Consider the following 20,297-nt stretch of genomic DNA (forward strand, 5'->3'; position numbering starts at 1 on the left):
AAAAATGAAAAGATGAAATAATCTGTGTAGGGAAGTTAGGTGTTCAAGCCAATTGACAGAGGCCTTATCCACCATATGGAGCACCCAAAGAATTTAGTACCTCATGCTAAATTTAGAAGACTTTGGAACAGGTGACCCTTTGGGGAATAAAAATAAACAGAATGGTGCATCTTTTGGTGGCCACACAGCTGTCTGTAGTATGACCTAATGAGGAGACTCATAATAACATTTCATGTTCGCAGATTGCTCTTTTCCAAATGTTTTGACATCTATATCCTGACAGCAACCCTGTAAATTAGGTAGGACAATTACCATGATTCCTAGGTAAGGCAATTGACCTGTAGACAACTGTTCCAACAAGGCTGTTGGCAGAACCAGAACTAGCATTGGAGTTTCTGCCACCCACATGTGGCCTTGCTTCTACTCATCTCTATTTTCCTTTAGCTGAGAAAGCAGAATTCCTCCTCTAGTTTTATTTGCCTGTTTCTTTTTCTTTTCTTTTTTTTAAAGTTTGGCCGCGCTGCGTGGCTTGCAGGATCTTAGTTTCCCGACCAGGGACTGAACCCACACCCTTGGCAGTGAGAGCGCAGAGTCCTAACCACTGGACCGCCAGGGAATTCCCTTCTTTGCCTGCTTCTTAATGTGACTTTCCTTCAATTGGAGTGGAGGGTCACCAGTACTCAGAATGCCCTGTGGCCCCGAAGACGTCACTAATCAGGTCTGATCAGGTGCTCAGAGGGTTCAGGAACAATTGATCTTTGTCTCACTGTCACTCTCCTTGCTTTTTATTTTCTTATTCCATAACCTTTCCCCACAATGAGATGCTCATTGTAACATAGTATAACATAGTATAACAATAACAGCATTTTAGATTCAACAAAAATAAATGGGTAATCCTTGCTATTCAGGAGTAATGCCTTGTACCTTAAACTCTTGTGGCTAAATCCAGAAAGTTCAGTTTTGACTAAACCCAGAACTGAATTATTGGGTTTATTTGAAGATATTTACCACATTAAAATAAATATTTAACCTATATCTCAGCCTCTGCACCTTCCTATTGATATAACTATCAATAACATCTAGAAAGAGCCTAATATAATTTACAGAGTCTCAAACCTGGCTGTGTATTAGAAGTTCCTGGAGAGCTTTTTAAAAATGTGATTGTTGGGCTTCCCTGGTGGCGCAGTGGTTGAGAGTCCGCCTGCCGATGCAGGGGACACGGGTTCGTGCTCCGGTCCGGGAAGATCCCACATGCTGCAGAGCGGCTGGGCCCGTGAGCCATGGCCGCTGAGCCTGCACGTCCGGAGCCTGTCCCCGGCAACGGGAGAGGCCACAACAGTGAGAGGCCCGTGTACCGCAAAAAAAAAAAAAAAAAAAAAAAGTGATTGTCTGAGCCTCATCCCCAGAGACTTTGTTTTAATTGATCTGGGGTGGAGCCTTGCCAGAGATACTTAAAACAATCTTCCCAGGGTTTAATTTTTCTCTGCGCACACAGTATACCATAATCTTGGTCACATCTGCCTTCCATTCTTTCAATATGTAAAAAATTGAGTCACGATTAATGTTCTTTAGTCACTTGATTCCAACTCCACTACAAGAAATATTTGAAAAAGGCATTGTAGTCTTTACCAGAAACACAGGACAAAATTGTCTCTCTTATTTAGTGGCAAAAAGGAATGGCTCTGAGAAGCTTAGGATTTAAAAGAAAAAACTTTTCCACTGTTGTAAAGACTCAAAAGTAACTGCCTATCAGGACTGGAACTCATGGTCCTCTAATCTTCTGCTTTCCAATTGTGTGCTGACAAAGCAAGTGAGCCTTGCGTCTCAGGGCTGCTGAGACCAAAGAATTCACCCTGCCTGGGTTTGTGGCCTGGCAGTACCACTTTATATTGTATAGCCTTGATGGGCTGCTTAACCTCTCCAGACCTTAATTGCCTCATCTGTAAAATTGGGAAAAGAACCAAACTCATAGTTTCCTGTGAAAATTAAATAGGTTACTGAATTAAAGTGCTTAGAACAGTGAATAGCATTCGCTATTCTTATCGTTAGGATGATGAGGATGTATTATCAAGTTGTCTCCAGTTTAACGAGGTCTGGATGGAGACTTCCTGTGCATCTCCCAGACGAGAAATCTTTCAAAGGAGGTTGATTTCCTGAGCTTTATAATTTACCTAGGATCTCATTTATAGTACTGTGCATTCTCAGGTGTCTTGAAAGTCGAATTAGCTGAGCTAGGGTTCAATTGGAGAGACTATATAATATCTGCAGAGGGGGTAAAAAAATCGTTGATTCTTCCTAAATAAAAAAATGCAGTTGGCATTAAATATGGCACAAGATCCTAGGATATTTTACCACCAAGCAGGCATTTTTAAGAGTTGATTTTCTACGGTATGATTTGTGAGCTTTTCAGTGGACGCCCTCTGGACAACCAGCTGCTCTGAACATTTTCTTTTCTGAAGGGTGTCATTCACACTGTGTGTTTCTCAAACCTCATCCCAAGACTTCGGAATTGAAAGTACAGAGAACATTAAATGTGGGTGCTGAGTACAATCCAGTGGGATGAGCAGAATGTGGAATGTGAACTGGGCAATGTCTTTAAAAAAATGACATGCATTCACGTAAGAATGTATTTTGATCCCTAGGAGGGACAAATTTTTCTCTGTACCAAAAATACACCATTTGGCAGGATGGGTTTATTGTTTCCGAGTCAGCAGTGTGGGTGTTCCAGCCCCAAGAGCAGATGCCCTCCAACTGTTCGGCTTGGGGTATTCAGGGTAAAGAGAAAAAGGGGGCAACAGTATGGACAGGTGGCTGGACACAGCCAGCCACTGCACCCCCTACCCTCCTGCCGCCTTCCAGAGCTGGATTTCAGACCACGCTGTGTGCCACAATTAATATTCTCAGCAGGGAAGGGCAGTATCAAATGTATCAGTTATGTTTCTGTTAGCACTTCCAGAGTCAAGGAAAATGGTTTAAGTGGGAGCATTTGTCTTAGTGAATGAGAATACACTTCAACTTAACACGTGTGTATATATGTTACGTATTTCCTGAGAGTCAGCTCAGAGGTAATGTCATGCCATCACAGCTCTAATTAATAGAGGGTCTTAAGTTAGACAGAATCTTAGAGATTGCTACAGTCAGCGTCTTTGTACACAACAGAGAGGAGCAGCAAGTAAGAGCAAGGGAGCAGCAGGATCCGGAAGCTTAAACACACACGTGCACACACAGACACCTCAAGTTGTGTGGTGTGTGGTTAGACCATCAGTCTGCAGTCACACAATTGGTGTGAATTTCCTCTTTGGAACAATGACCTCTGCTCAGTTTCCTCTTCTCTAAAATGGGGCTCATAATATTGACATCGCTAAGTTATTGTGAGGATTATGGGACATCGAGCCTGTAAAGTGTAACGCCAGGCACAGAGTATACACTCAGTAAAACAGATGCCTGCGACCACCACCACCATCATCATCAACATCAAGGTCAAGGATATAAAGACAAATGGCCTCACCTAAGCAATGAAAGTTTTATGTTTTTATGCTCTTCATTTTGCTAATCAGGTTGGTCTCACTGAAACCTAAGATCTCAAGTGCTGAATTCCGGCACTGCAATAAGATTATTATGAAGTTGCAACTCAATTGTCTGAGCCGGGCTCCCCTGTGAGAACATGTAGGCAGGGAGGAGTCACCCTCAACTCCTTCTGGTAACCTTGCCTGAAGACAAAAACCTGATTATGGCACGTAACTTTGCCTTAGAAAAGTTGAATCTTTTTTTTTGTCCAAAACAGAGCAATTGAAGGCCAACTATACCTATTTCTTTTTCTCTTCATGAAGTTTCCTTTGATTGCTCCTTTTGGATCTTTAGGAGAACCTGATGGAGGGATAAGAAAATAAGAGTGAAGGTCGACGTGCAAAGTGTCGACTTTTGAACTTCACTGCAATGCTCTGGTTTAACGAGCTCAAATTAACCTCCTCTGTGTCAGTTCCCACATAAGACATTTCTTTTATAATTCATTGCTGGGGTAATTGGCCCTCCGAGGAACTGCTGTATTTTGCATGTCTATCTTCCTGATAGCAGTAACTTCAGTGATAACCGAGTATGTATCCGTTTTGGTCTGGCTACAACGAAGCTCAGAGCAAAACTTGCTGCTTAATTGTAGCATAAACATTAATTTTTTTAAGTTAGAATACTGACTTTCTGAGCTCCTTCTTTTGATACTTATTCTCTTTTTTAATTGTGTATTATTGTAAACTGTCTAAAATGTTTGAAAAGTTATGGAGAATAATTTTTTTAATAAACTTTAACCAAGTCTTGTTCTTCTCCCAATTACCATAGATGAATTCCAAGAGGCTTTAACAGCTATCTATTGCTTGACAAAAATCACAAGGATATTTCCATCTGTGTCCACTCATCGTCCCATAATTTGTTGCAGCTGTTTGTTTCGGTTTTAGTTTTTGGAAGCCACTGGATCCCAGAGGTTCCAGACAATGAGGAAACTACCAATCATTATTATAAATCCCCCATAAATCTTGATAAATGAAATAATCATCATTCCCATTGAATTATTCCCATAAAAGAAATTTTACTCAGGCTAACATAGGGCCCATGAAGATAATTTCTCTTGCACTGATTTGAAAAATGGGCACTTCTGGAAAAGATCAAACAGGAGTTAAGGGCTTCCCTGGTGGCGCAGTGGTTGAGAGTCCGCCTGCCGATGCAGGGGACGCGGGTTCGTGCCCTGGTCCGGGAGGATCCCACGTGCCGCGGAGCGGCTGGGCCCCTGAGCCATGGCCACTGAGCTTGCGCGTCCAGAGCCTGTGCTCTGCAACGGGAGAGGCCGCAGTGGTGAGAGGCCTGCGTACCGCAAAAAAAAAAAAAGAAAAAGAAAAAATACTTCTATTTAACAAACCAATGCAATTTTGCACATCACGCACACTGGTTACCGCTTTAAGTCTTTTCTGAGAGAGGGACAGAACGGTGAACCATGCATGGATTAACCAGCTCTGACACTATTCATTTCCTTCAACTGCAGGTAATTATCCTGTATAATTCTCCTATGCATAAATTAAACTGCATGAATTAACAATGATCTTGTTTTCCTACATTCAGTAATTAAGACAAAATTGAACAAGGGACACTTTACATGTGGGTATGGATTAGACAATAATCCTTCTAAAAGGGAAGGAATGACTCCTTTTTTCTCCCAAGTTTGCTTTTTCTCTATTTCCCTCCCCTTTTGTGGGGTTTTCAGATCGGAGGCATTGCGAAGGACAGTTGTTTGCATGAGGAAGGGGAAGGCTTGCCACTGACACACATCACTTATCAGGACGCATTGTCTACTCAGTGGAAAAGTGTCTGTTTCCCTGTGATAGGGTACCTCTCAGCACAGGCACACTGCTTACTTAGCGGGACTAATGAACCTTTTGGCTGGATGATGTGAAAAAGCTTCTCAGTGATTACAATAAAGTCCTGAAGTGTCTCATTAATGCCTTGATATCAACTAAGACTCTCGACCTGAAAATTGCATGGACCATCTGAGTACTGAGTGACTAAGCCAAGTGATCTGGCAACCATAATCCAGCTCAGTTCTGTGCGAGAACTCAGGCTTCTGGAACATGCTACTAACCGGCAGTTATAGGAACTCTGAATCTGGGGGTCTTTGTATATTTACATCCATAGCTACAGCCCAGACTGATACCAGGCGGCCCAGATTTAAAACTGTACTCTGTCTTTACTAATTTCGCTGAACCTCAGTTCTCTCATCTATAAAGTACAGATGATAATAGTAATTACCTTGGGGTCACTGAGAGAATTCAGTGAATGAATACATGTGCCTGGCACATTGGAAATGCTATTAAATGATAGCTATTATTATTAATATTGTTATATAAAACATTTTATTTCGATTCGATGTTTCACTACAGAAGAGGGGCTTTATGTCAACATGCGATATGAGATACATGTGGACACATATGTAATTCAGAAATTGGGTTTATTTTTAAAAATTGCAATGGCTTCAGACTTCCCTGTGCCTTCATTCAGTATCACATAATTTACTTAAGGGGAGAAGATGCAAGGAACATCTTTTTTTTTTTTGCGGTACGCGGGCCTCTCACTGTTGTGGCCTCTCCCGTTGCGGAGCACAAGCTCCGGACGCGCAGCTCAGCGGCCATGGCTCACGGGCCCAGCCGCTCCGCGGCATATGGGATCCTCCCGGACCGGGGCACGAACCCGCAGCCCCTGCATCGGCAGGTGGACTCTCAACCACTGCACCACCAGGGAAGCCCAGGAACATCTTTTCTGCACGCAGAATCTACATGCAAGGTCTACCTGCACTTATTTCCCCCCAGTTAGACTGTAAAGGAGTGAGACTCATTCCTTAAATGAAAACTACACATTCTTTCAATTTTTTTTTTCAGTACCTCTAGCTTGATAACTGTATATTCACATATTTGAAAGCACCTTGAGTTAATGTAGCCCCTTAGCCTCTTCTTGCTTTGGCTGTTTTCTTCCATCAGTGGCAAAAGAGCCATTTTGCAATACTCAGAGCCAAAAAAAATTACATCTGGAAAATATATTAATGTGAAGAAACACACTTTGAGGATCTAAAAAAATAATAATAAATAACCCTTAAAAAAGAAACAGCACATGCCATTTCTATCCTATTTTCGGCCAAAGGCCATTTGACAAAATTCAAAGGGCAAAGCTTTTTTAGGGATGTCATGGGAGCCTGCAAAGGGAGCAGTTCCTGACCTTTCTTATGTCATTATCGGGGCAGGTTTCCACTTGCAAAATACAGTGTCAAACTGACATCATTAGTCAGGTAGTAAGAGAAAACAGTCATGCTTCAGGCTCTCAATGAATTGGGCTTCAAATAGGCCATATTTTGGTGACTGAAGATGGTGGGCAGGCAGAACAAATCACCCCTCCCTCTCTCCAGCTTAACATTGATTTTGCTACAAAGGCCAGTTGAATGGATATTCTGGGGTGGCAGACGCCAAATGGGAGTGAGAACAGCTCAGCACTAACCCAGCCTCTTAGACATACTGGCACCGTGATTTTGGACAAGCCTTTTGTTTTGTTTCCTAATTGGTGAAACCAGGGACATTAACGTTCGTCCTGCAAACATCATGGGGTTCTCTGGTTGAGACGGGATAATGGATGTGATGAAAGTTGTTGAAGACTGCAAAAACCCGCAGAAATATAAGGTACTATGACTTAGACCAATGTATTATTATGTACCATTTCTGAGGGGACCTTGAACTTGAACTTCAGGAGCAGTAAACTTTGGGTATCAAGGAAGGAGGCATGTGCAAAAAAGAAGTGGTAGAAAAAGAAAGAAGAGCAGTCAGCCTGCTGGGGAGGAGGGCTAACACACTTCATTGTGTGTTAGTCTGGCTGTGTTTCATCTCTTTTTCTCCATCTCCTAAGTGGGTCCCAAATTTGACGACACTCCCCAAAGTAAAGATTTGCAGCGCATCTACCTGCCACACTGAGGCAATTCTACTTTCAAAAGAAGTTACCAGGCGTCTTGCTTATTCACACGTTGAATTAGCCAGTTTGAAATTCTTTCTCAATGCTACCAATTCCCCTTTTCCTAAATCCTCCCCCAATAAACCAACCAACAGACTGCTTCTGATACATATTTTAAGAATGAGTTTCTTAGGCCAATATTCTACAGCAAGAGAACGTGGGCTTTAGATTTGGTTATTCTACTACTGACAACTGTCACACTATTTACCTCACAGTGAAGAAATCTGATAGGAATAACACAAGATTGTGGTTTTAATTGACTTTTTTTTCCTGCATCCGACAGCATGGACCAATCCAGTTATTTATTGCTGCGTGACAAATCATCCCCAAATTCAGTGGCCTAAAACAACAAGAGTGAGTCAGGCGTTGGGAAGGGCTCTGCTGGACAGTCTGGCTCAAGGTCTACCATGCAGTCAGATGGTGGCTGGACATGGAGCAGTAGGGACCAGAGAAGCTGGGTACTGGCCAGGCATCTCTCTCTCTCCTTGTGATGCCAGGCCTCTCCATGTGGCTGGTTAGTTTGGGCTTCCTCACAGCATGGCAGCCTCAGGATAGTCAGATAGCTTACGTGGCGGCTGATAGCTTCAAGAGCTAATAAGAAGCTGGGTTATCTTTTGTGATCTAGCCTTAGAAGTCACATTCCCTATTAGTCCAGAGAGTCAGGTTTTTGAGCGGAGAAACAAAGGCCTCATTTCTCAATGGGAAGAGTATCAAAGTCACTGTGTAGGAAGGCCTGTAGGGTGGAAGATACTGTTGAGGCCACCTTTGGAAAATATAGTCTGCCATATAGACTGACTATAAAGTTGAGATAAGTTGTAGAATGTCAATAATTATCCCTGATACTGATACTTACATACAATCTCTCCTTACTACCACCCTGCCAGCGATAGCTAATAGATCAGATAGTAACTTCTAGTTCGGTAAAACAGGCAACTATTCTGATGCCTTCTCTTCCCCTCCCCCTTGTGCCTTAATGACTTAGTAACACTTGTTAAACTTCCTAAAAATCTCAGGCATCCGATTCTGTTCTGCCATATTTACATGCCTCCGTCCCTCAGGGCACTGTGCATATACACCTGTGGCTCCCCGGGCTCCCCATGTGCTCCCACGACAGCTGCACTGGATAGGAGTGATTGGCATTCAGCATCATTCCAACCCCATCTCGGTGCCTTCTAGTACCGAAGCCCAGAAGCTGAAAACACTTTTGAGAATCCCCTGCAGCTCGGATTACGCACATGATGCAGGGGGTCTCCACCAGGGGTACTTGCCACAAGATTTGATGGGGAGGCTGTGGGTATTGGTTTCCTACGGCTGTTTTAACAAATTGCTACAAATTTAGTGGCATAAGGTGACACACATCTACTAGCTTACAGTTCAGGAGGTCAGAAGTCTGAAATGGGTCTCACAGATGTGTTCCCGTCTGGAGATTCCAGGGGAGAATCCACTTCCTTGCTTTTTCTAGCTTCTAGAGGTCACCCACATTTCTTCTCTTGGTGCCTCTTGCTCCACCTTCTAAGTCAGCAATGTTGCATCTCTCTGACCCTTCCTGCATAGTCATATGACCATAGCTGGGACAGGTTCTCTGCTTCTAAGGACTGATGAAATGAGCCTGGGCCCACCTGGAGAATCCAGGATGATCCTAAGGTGCTTGACTTTATCATATTTGCAAAGTTCCTTTTGCCATGTAAGGTAATCTCTTCATTCACAGGTTTCAGGGATTAGGATATCTTTTGGGAGGGGGTGACGACACATTATTTTGCCTGCTATGCTATACTTCTGCCTTTTCTGTTGTCACCACTGGCAACCACCTTCATGGACTGTCTGGCTTTCCTGTGGTGCCTTCCTGGCTGGCTGTTTCCTGATGGTGGCAGTGGCAGCCTCATTCTGGAGACAGTAGCTTCCTAAATCAGCAGGCAGCATCTTGATTATTGATCAGGCAGTGACTCCATTACAACACGACTTTCAAAGTTGTTACAGAAAGCTTGACCTAGGGTGTGTTTCCCTGGCCTTCCTGACCTGACAATTCCATAAGTCATTTTATGTCCTTTCTGCTGAGTGGATTCTGAACCCCGATGCATGTTCTCAGTGCTATATCCCTGTGTGTGTCTATCTCTCTCTTTTCTAAGCTCCACATATTTCTGAACCATCACCAAGACAACACTAAATTATATTACAATTTCGGAAGATACGGATCATTTCAAAGTGGCTAAAATGCTGCTAAATAACTTTATAAATGAAAAGTATGGCACTGCTGTTCACGGGTTACCTGGTAGTTATACAGGAATCTTCATTTAGGGAAGTTAACCTTGAACCTCCATATATCAGCAGGGTCACATTAATTAGAAGGTAGACTGTTACAGTTAAGGCCAAGACCAAGTCACTCCGGGCCTTCATATATAGCAAAAGGTAGGGAAAGCAAATGCTGTACTGGGAATAACCTCTCAGGAGCTGCACTAGCTCCAGGAAACTGTCACTTTGGATTTATTCCCCCTATTATGGGAAGGAAAAACCGTGTGCCCTTTGTGTTCATCTGTATTACTTTTGTATTTGTGAGGTACCCTCCCCCCCACCCCGCTCTTGCCTCTCTTCCAAAAGTCCTCCCAGAAAACAAAGACAGAAGTGGACCAGCTTGAAGAGAATGGAGTCATTGTTCCTTCAGTTCCTTCCTGAACAATTTGTTTGAGAAGGAATAGATCACTTCCAGTGCTAGAGGTGAAAGCCACAGCATTAAACCCCAAAGACAAGTGACTTTATTATACAAGAGTTACAGGACATTGTTCTGTACACAGGTTGTTTTGTGGGACGGGCATCGCCAGCCTCGTTTTAGCACCATCACCATTATTTAATAGCCTTATTTCATAATCGTGCCCATCTGACCTTTGCCAGGCACACCGCCTCACTATCCTGAACTTTCCTACCTTCAGTCTTGATCTTAAATCTAGGTCACAGGCAACGAATTCACATTTGATGCCTATGATTTGCTAGGCAGCACGCAAGCCCTGAGGATCCAGGAAGGAACAAAATAGACCCTCTGTGCCCTCAGGGAGCTCACCGTCTTCCTAGTCTTATCTGGTGAGTCTTCCCTTTTCCCTTCCATTTATCTGTAATCTTACCATAGGCACGGATGAAATCTTCACTGGCTACTTCAATCACAGCCTTCCTCTCCTTCCTCTGACCTCTCACAGCCCATTTCTAGGGTGACCAAACCGGAATCCTTCTGAGTGAAAGGGGTGCTATTAATAATTATGCTGCAACAACAGATGTACACAGGGCAAACCAAGACATGTGTGGACAGCACTCTGTCCAACACAGTTGGGCTCTTCCTCCTTCCCTACCAGACTGTGCACTTCCTAGAAGGTATAATCAATATCTTACACTTTCATATTGAATAAAAAATCTAACTTTGGCCAGATCCCAGTACTCCCTTAAATTACAAAACACTGAGGACTTGGACTTCTAATGCACCTCAGAAATAAAAATACTTGTTAATCATTTTATTATATTTTTGAATGCTAAATGGTGTGAAAAACATTCCCTTTGTCTAAGACTCTGCCCTCCTTGGTCTGGCAGAGAGCTCGTTTTGATCTTATGAAATACAACATAGAAATATTGCACCTCATTTGCTTTCACTGTTGAAAAGAAATCTAATTTTCTTTTTTAATTAGTGTGATAGACATGTGAAAACATTCATCTCCTCCACGCAGTGCTCATCAGTGTCATGTAAACCTTGCACACTAGACAATAAGTCAGAGTGGCTTCTTTTCTTGATGGTGTCCAGGGAGGGCACCCCAGCATTGGGCCATGTGTAAAATGATCTTTTCTACATAGCCGGCCACATTCTGAGAAAAACATCTATTATTATTTGGGAATACTTCCAACTAAGGTGGGATTAGTGTACAGTGACCAAAAAACAAAACCAAAACAAAACGAAAAACCCAACAACAACAAACCTTGGCCATTCAGCCAGAGAGGAACTCGGTGGCCTCAGAGGGCAGATAGGAAGAGGGAGGAGGACGTGTGGGTGTTTCGATATTAATTCATTCAAGATCTGTGCATGGAGTGCTTTTGTTTAGTTGAATCGGCTGGAAGGCCTCCACATGCACAATGGGGAGGTTTTCATTTTCAGGGGGAAAATGTTGTGCGGAGAAACTGTCTAGAAGGATATGATTTTGAAAGCGGAGAGGAATGAAGCCAAAGGAGGGTTCCCTCCAGATGAAAAGGCACATAGTCATAATCGTTCCCCTTTGTTGACGGGATCTTTCAAATAATCACTGTGGGGTGTTTACACGACAACTGCTTTACGGAGCCATCCCGTGTCTAGGTTTGCCTTTGGGGAACCAATTATGTGCTGCTGGCCTATCTGTACCTCCTCTCCCCACCCCCAGCCCCGCTTCCCTTGCTTCACTGTCTGTTTTCAGCTGGTATTCTTTTCTGGTTGAATGGCCACAAACACAAGCTGTCTATCTCCTCCAGCTCGTGGAGTTCAGCTTGGCAGATGAAAATAACCTTGGTAGAGGAGCTGTTCAGAAGCACGAGGCCCTGCCCATGGCCACCAGGGCAGAGAAAGCCCAAGTGGAAAGTCAAATCTGCCATTGCCCAGAGGAGCACCTACTGCATAAACAAAATGGACTTTCACTTTACCGCCACCTCCTCCCAAGAAAAGGAAGAAACTGGTTTTAGACTTCTGACTTCTTTGCAGAATAGAAACAAGACAGCATTTTATCTTTTTTCCCCAAGCCATTGAATGAAATGAACAGTAAAAATAAAACACAGGTTTGCAAACGCTTCAACCCCAGGGACTGTTGTTTGCCTGATTCCACGATTTAATGTGAAATGTGCAGGCTGTGCTGCCCACCCTCCAGAACTGCCTTTGTCTGTGTTTTAGTCTCTTGACACCATGGGGTGAGCCAATAATCTGTGAATTAACCCAAAATATAGCAGAGAAGTGACTTGGTTATATTCAGAAGTGAGCATGTGGTTGGTATCACAGCTGGGCTGTGGGGTTTAACTACACTAGGGATGTATCCATTCAGCAACCTCAGACTTAGGGCAGGACACCTGGCCGTTTGGGCAGGACACCTGGCCGTCATGGGCAGGGCCCCAAGTCAATGGACTTCAATACTAAAGAGTAGAATTTGATATGAGTTTAGCTACCAACACCTGTAGATATAAATATCTCCTTCCCAGGTCCCTTGGTTTCTCCAGGTCACCCTTGAAAAGGGATGGGTCCCTTTTCTGCTGGAAATAATTTGACTTTGCAGTCAACAAAAAGAAAGAGAGCCATCGCTGGCGCTTGTGTTCGGGTACTCAGAATTTTGTGCAAGTCCCTAGTGCAGGCTTTTATTAGCTTTTCCTCGCTCTAGCTTGGTATTCCTTTATATTTATACATAAGATAAAATATTTAAAGCAGAAATCTCACACTGGATTGGCAGAGGAAGAGAGAAGCAGCACCCATTGGGGGCCTTTCGGAAAAGCAACATATGCAGTACGTTTTTGCTCAACAGATTCTCCAGTATTCAGGTTTTCAGATGCTTGGATGCAGCAGATTTTGGGGCAAGTGTATCACCTTCCTGGGGAAGAGACAGGATTAGGCAGTATCTCTACTGAAGGGGGAGCTGGGCACAAAAGGCTGAGCCTGAGGGCTGGGCTACCAGGGATGGTGAAAAGCAGGGAGGCCCTTTCCTCTAGTGGCTGTTACCCTGAGTAGACACACCCCTGCAATTTGTTCCTACAGAAGGTTAGCCACTGGCTGCTTCCTAATTAACCACTGGAGAGTAGCCCGATGATGCTCCTTCTTGAAGAGTTCACAGGTGACATCCCTTGCTTGGAACAGCAGCTAAAACAGTCTGATGGAGACACAATGGGGGGGGGGGGGATTAGAGGGAAAACTCAGAGGCTGGGTCAAAAAGGCTGGAGGAGGAAGAGGAAGAGGGCAAATAGGTGAATAGGAATATCCTGGGGTGGGGGTGGGTAGGAGAAGAGGAACATTCTCAGAGCCAGATAACCCTGATAGAAAACAAAAACGAAGAAGTGATCACGTGTCAGATAACAAAGGGGCAAATGCTCACAGAAGATGCCCAGTCCCATACGGAGCGCCAAGTACAATCTCTTTGGGAATGGGGGCGACGATTAGTCCCAGTCCTAGAACTTCAACCAACTGCATGGCTGTGAGCGTGGAGGAAGTGGAGAGCAGGGAGGAAAGACGGACCCAACATGTTTTCCAAGACAATCATGATTGTTTCCCCCGGACCAAAAGCTTAAACGTTTCCTCTCCGTCACTCGAGCAACACGTTGGTATCTTCAGGATAAGAACCTTCCACGCTGCCAACATCCCCTCTGCACCACCCCCGCCCCTCCCCCCAACAAAATCCGCCCGGTTATCTTGCTTTTCCACTTGCTCTCTTGCTCCTGCGGGAGCTGTCACTTTGCACGAGGGGCTGGCACAGCGCTTCTGCCACCTTAACATCTGCATGGCTTCCGCTTGTCTAATTTCCAGCAGCACCTACTCCCTTCTAACATGAGGTTCTCTATCCGTTCCCCACTACCCTGGGGGAGGGGGATAGGAGGTTACAGTCTCAAGGTAACAGAGTTGCAGATGCTTCTCTTCTCTAGACCATCTCCCAAGCCACAGAAACTTGCAGGGGTGCTCCGGTCCTCAGGTGCATCATCACCTACCCCACTCCCACTCTCCACCCCCGTTTTTCCAGACACTGGTGGGCATCAATGCAACAAATTTCTCCTTCTTGCCCCTCCTCCCAATTCTCATCCCCCCACCCCGTCACCCCACATTGCCAATTTGTAATTCAGACACGCGGGGATGAGGCTGGTTCATTGCCAAGCTGAATCCGGGCAGCCTGGGGGCAAGTTGGGACCCCAGAGACTGCGATCTGGACTCCCCGTGGGCGCTGAGAGTGCCGGAAGTCGTTCGGTGGCAGCCGGCAGCTCAGGACCCGCATCCCGGGACGCTCTCCGCGCCCCCCCCCCCCCGCCACCGCCCGCCCCAGAGCACCTAACGTCCGGCCACGCGTGTCCTAGCCCCAGAGATGCTCCAGCCGCCGGGCACTGCCGGGGGCCCCTTACCATCTTCTGGGCCGGTCCCTCCACTCTCCTGGGCATCCCTCGGTTTTGACTGCAAAAGTGCTTGTGCCCTGCACCGCTCGGCAACTTCGCGTCTCTACCCTGTGGGCATCAGAGACCCGAACCCTCCCAGACGGAGGAAGCCGAGGACGCCCCAGTCCCAACGGCTCCTTAACAGGCAACACTCATGCAAGCCGAGGACACCCTCGCCACACAGACCTCACTCGGGTTGTCAGCAAAATCAAGCAAAAAAGAACAAATAAAAAGGTGCTCATACCTAAAGACGAAGGCTCCTTGTCATGACAGGAGGACACTTGAGGTCTCCGGCTTAGAATAACAGCCTCCGTGCCAATGCAATGACCCGGGCCGCCCGCACCTCTGGCTTTGCAGCTACCCTGAGCGCGCTCACTCGGGTGAAGGGACAAAGGGTCGCGGGAAGCAGTCGGGTCCCCGCGTCCAGGCCCCGGCGCCAGCGGCCCTCCCGCGTCAGCTACCGGCAGCTGCGGCGCGGGCTGAAGTTGCGGGGCCGGCAGCGCGTGGAGCGAGCGCGGCGGCCGCGCGGGGGGCGGGGAGCGCGGAGCGCGGATCGCGGAGCGCGCGGGGGCGGGGCTCGGCCGAGGGGCCGACGGCGTCACCCGGGCGGGGAGGGGGCGGGGCAGCCAGATGCTTGACAGTTACTTCAGCCCAACTCCGAAGGGTGAGCTTTGCTGTCTGCGTCCAGCGGATCGCCGCCACGCCGAGCTCCTTGGCACTAGCTGGTGTCACCGCTTTGGAGTTATCCTTGGAATTCGCGCAGGAGACCGAGTGCATCGGAGGGAGAGGGCAGGGGAGAACAGCCGAGGCCATGAAAGGCCCTTTCGGCTAACCTTTTGGTACTTAAAAGAGAGGCTGTGTATTGAAACAATGCGCTGGGGCGACTCTGGTGGTGGTGGTGGTGGTGGTGGTGGTGGTGGTGTGTGTGTGTGTGTGTATGTGTGTGTGTGTGGCGGTGAAGTTGGTTGCCCACGGCACGACGTTTGCTTTGTATGGGCTCTCCTCTAGGGCCTGTTTGGGCACAGAGATCTCATAACAATGGGGAGAAACAGAGTTGTTGTTTTTTTTTTCTTTTAATTTTGTTTTGGTGGATTTGAACTATATATAAAGGTTTCCTTTAGGAAAGTGTGGATATGACAGAGACATTCCATAGAAAGAGTCTTTGGAGTGGAAATTGTCCAAGACAGGGAGTCTACAAAGACCCAGAGACAAGGTCTCTGCCTCCATCCTTAAATAGGGAATCCCTTACACCTCGGTTTCCTTATCTGTAAAGCCACCATTCTGAATAAATTGTGTACGTAGAATATGTTAAATAGAATGGTACTGCAAGGTGCATCCGCCCTCCCCAGCTTGAAATTCAGTCACCTTGTGAGGGAGTAAGAGTCGATGAGCATAGATATGAACCAAAAGGGAACATTTGAGGACACTGTGTCCTTATCCAGTTGTGATAAGGAGACTGCATCCTCAGGCCTGGACTCTAGGCCACCCAAATCATAGCCTAATCAATGACATCATAACCAACCAATGATACAACAGTAGGAGCAGAGTGCGCTTGATGCCTAGAAAGGGCACCCCAAAGCAAGCTCTGGTCACTGTGTCTCTGCCTTCGACCATGAAGGGCAGCCTGAGCAGTGAGTGCCTTGACAGGCTGAACACTTCATGACAGCTGGATTTTTCCAGACACCCACCTCCCTCTGTCCTTCTTCCAACTTACTAAATAGTTCCTGACAGCACTCAGTCTTCCCACATACACTTTCCTTCAGAAGAGAAAATGTGTTGAGCAAATGATACGAACATTCCTGGCAACTAATTCCTCGTATGTGTTCAGTACTGGTATATTCTGGTCAATATATGTGTCCCTAGTGAGTTTGGTTGACTTGACGTAATCCTTATGATGCTGAACACTACAGTTCATTGGCTATCTTCTTTCCTTTTTTAAAAAAATCTTTATTGGAGTATAATTGCTTTACATTGTTGTGTTACTTTCTGCTGTACTCAAAGTGAATCAGCTATATGTATACATATATCCGCATATCCCCTCCATCTTGAGCCTCCCTCCCACCCTCCCTACCCCACCCCTCTAGGTCATCACAAAGCATAGAGCTGATTTCCCTGTGCTACACAGTAGCTTCCCACTAGCCATCCATTTTACATTTGGTAGTGTGTATATGTCAATGCCACTCTCACTTCGTCCCAGCTTCCCCCCCACCCCATGTCCTCAAGTCCATTTTCTACATCTACGTCTTTATTCCTGCCCTGCCACTAGGTTCATCAGTACCGTTTTTTTGTTTGTTTTTTCCCATTGGCTACTTCGTATACCCTAGATTCTGGAGCAGATACTTTAGAAGCACTGTATCATTTATTCTTGACTATAAGTCTGCAGTAGGTATTATTGCTCCCATTTCATGGATGGGAAAACCAAGATTCAAGGGAGTTAATGTGAGTTGTCCAAGGTGACACAATTGAATCAACTTTAGATACATGTGCAAAAGCTGGGTTTTGGCACCTGAAAACATGGGTGGTAGTGGCCCCACTATCCTGTCTGTCATAGATCCTTGTTCTTCACTTCATTCTGGACCCGGGTTCGTCTCTGTTGTATCCCTGTTGATACTTGACAGCTGAGCCCAGGTTTTGTGGGTATTTCCTGACTCTATCTCCTTTCTCACTTCCTTTTACCTATCTGATGACTCCCCCAGTCCTTTTCAGCATCAATAAATCTGAGAGTCACAAAGGTCCAAACAGCTGCACAACTCCCACAGCACCCCTTGGCCTCTTGGTAGCTATTAAAATGGCCATAAATAAGACTGCTATTGAAACATTCATTCATACAATAAGTACTTGTGGAGAACTGAGAAAGGGACGGGGGATAAAAGAAGGAACGCTCCCCCCACCCCCACCCCTCAAAAAGTTTACGACCTAAATGGTGATAATGAGATTAAGAATGGGAGCTGAATGACACTGTTTAAGACAATGCTGAAATAGAGCACAAGGCCAAGTAGGATTAAGTCAAATGATACACTCATCCCCCCACGCCCCCACCCCCGCTAAGTAAGCAAAACCAGCCGGGAGAGAGAGGATGGAACCTGGATACTCTTCTTAAAAGATAGTTAGAATTAGGGCCAGTGAAAGAGAGGCAGTTCTAAAGGTAGACTGAGGCACTTTACAGAGGACTAAATGGGGTTCTAGGAATGATCTGCACATAAACAGCTTAGAGGGGTATTCAAGGGCCCACAGTGGGGCCTCATCTCATTCAGTTCATGGCTTTAAGTCATGTTCATGTGCTAAAGATTCCCAGATTTATATTGCAACTCAGAACTCTCCTCTGAGGTCAGATATCTGAGTACCTACCTAAAATTCCTGTTAATTTCTTGCTGCCCAATTCTTGATTCTCCTCCCCCCAAACCAAACCTGGTCCTCCCCTATACTTAACCATCTTAGTTAAAAAAATAATAAATAGCACCAATATCCAACCAGTTGCTAGAGGGCCAGAAATCTAGAAGTCGTTACTGATGCCTCTTTTCCCTTTACCTCCCACACGCAATTCATCAACAAAACCTGTTGCTTTTGTCTCCAAGACACTTCTCATTCTTGGTTACTCTCTCCAGCTCTACTGCCATCACCCTTCTCTGAGATCCTTCATCTCTAGACTGTATCGCTTATCTCCTTGCCTCCAGTTTGCCCTTCCCTAGAATCCATTCTCCACTGTGGCGGGCCAACTTTAAGATGGTCCTCAATGATTCCCACCCCCTAGTATTCACACCCTTGTGTAATCCCTTCCCCATGAGCGTGAGTCTAGTGACTTCTAACCAATAGAATATGGCAAATGGGCTGAGATGTCACTTTCATGATTAGATTATAAAAGGTTTTGATTTCTATCTTGCTAGCTGAATCTGTCCCTTGTTGGCTTCGATAAAGCAAGCTGCCATGTTGGAGAAGCTCATGTGACAAGGAACTGAGGCCCTCTGTTCAGTAGCCCACAGAAACTGAATCTCGCCATCATCATGTTAGCTTGAAAGTGGATCTGTCCTCAGTCCAACCTTCAGATGAGACCCCAGCCCTGGATGACACATTGATTGCAGCCTGAAGCTAAGCTGTGCCTGGACTCCTGACCCACAGCAACTGTGAAATGAGAAGCATGTGTTGTTTTAAACAGCTGAATTTGTGACAATTTGTTATGTAGCAATAGATAACTAATACAGAAAGAGTAATCTTTAAAAATAAAAATTATGCTGTGGTCACTCTCCTGCTTAAAACCCTGCCTTCATTCCCCATTTATTATAGAATAATATCCAAATTCTACGCCAGTGCTTACAAGACCCTGGTGAGCCAATCCCTTCTAGTCCTTCCAGCCTCACTCATGCCTCTGGCTTCCCTCTTACTAAGCTCAGGTTACTGACTCAGGTCACAGGGCCTTCTTTCAGTTCCTTAAACATGCCAAGTCACTTCTAAGAGAGTTCTTCCCTGACCACCCACATCTTTAAGTATATCCTTCCCCTCAGTTATTCTTTTTGAATACCCTGTACCTTTTATAGCACCAGCTGTAAATTGTAATGGTTTTTCTTTACCTTTTTAGTTGTTCTTTGTCTCTTTTTCACTGGACTGTGAGATCGTAAGGGTAGAGACAGTTTCTGTCTTATATACCATATCCCCACAGAGAACAGGGGCTCAATAACTACTTACTGAATGAAAGATGAATAACTCTGCCATTCTGGAGCACACCTGTACTCTTACCTCGATCTTTTTATTACCTTGTCAACACCACCCCCCACCCCAGCCTATCTCCATCCATGTAGCCTTCACCCGTTTCCTAATAGCCACATCTATTCATCAAGATCCAGTTTCAGTACTCTAGTTTGCATCTGTTTTTCCCAGATCTCTTGCCCCATTCCCTGCCCTCTCACTTCAGAACTTTCATAACATCTTAGCTCTTAACATCTCCCGAGATGCTGGGCACCTGCCACCTTGTATTACAGCTATTTGTGTAGAGTCGGATGGTTCCAAACATTTCTCCATTTACCTCATTCTAGAGACAGAGGCCTGGAGAGAAGCACAGATATGCAGGAAAAGTCTTGGGAGAAATAAGAGCTACTGCAGATTAGCATCAGAGCTAATAGGCTACCGAGGAAAAATCTGGAGGGGTGGGAGCAGGGTCTAACACCTCCCCTGGAGAGAAGCAGACTTTCCATTTCCCCACTATATTAGTCTGCTAGGGATGCCATAACAAGATACCACAGACTGGAGGGCTTAAACAACAGAGATGTATTTTCTCACAGTTCTGGAAGCTGGAAGTCCAAGATCAAGTTTCTGGCTGATTTGATTTCTGGTGAAGGTTCTCTAATTCATCTACCTCAGAAACTTCCCTGATCAAAGCATTCAGAGATTCCCTGGTGAAGCCCTTAAACCTCACCCAGGGAAACAGTGAAGGCCAGAGCTTGTTAGGCATTGGGGCGGGGATGTTACAGAAAACTCTGCTAGTGTGAGAGTTCGTCACTCTTTAACACCAATGGAGAGAAAGATTCCCTCCAAAGGAGTAACAGCTTAACACAAGTTCCCCTCCCCCTGTCCCACCCATGTATCAATTTTAATTTAAAAATCCCTAGGTACAAATGATAGTTATTATTTCAACAAGCTATTATTTCAACTCAGGTGCCAGGCAC

General features: G+C 45.4%; 1 protein-coding gene across 4 annotated transcripts in view; it reads right to left on the reverse strand.

Annotated features, from left to right (window-relative positions):
- The window catches only part of RIPOR2 (RHO family interacting cell polarization regulator 2), a 111,889-nt gene that overhangs the window by 73,016 nt on the left and 18,576 nt on the right, over window positions 1-20,297 (reverse strand). The window contains exon 1 of one of the 4 annotated variants that reach the window (XM_067752140.1): window positions 14,885-15,160. The exons of the other annotated variants lie outside the window; for them this stretch is intronic. The gene's annotated coding sequence lies outside the window, so the exon portion shown is untranslated. Of the gene's footprint in view, window positions 1-14,884; window positions 15,161-20,297 lie in introns of those variants that run through there. 4 annotated transcript variants of the gene reach the window in all.

This window comes from Pseudorca crassidens, chromosome 10 (genome assembly GCF_039906515.1).
Source record: "Pseudorca crassidens isolate mPseCra1 chromosome 10, mPseCra1.hap1, whole genome shotgun sequence".
Taxonomy (NCBI): domain Eukaryota; kingdom Metazoa; phylum Chordata; class Mammalia; order Artiodactyla; family Delphinidae; genus Pseudorca; species Pseudorca crassidens.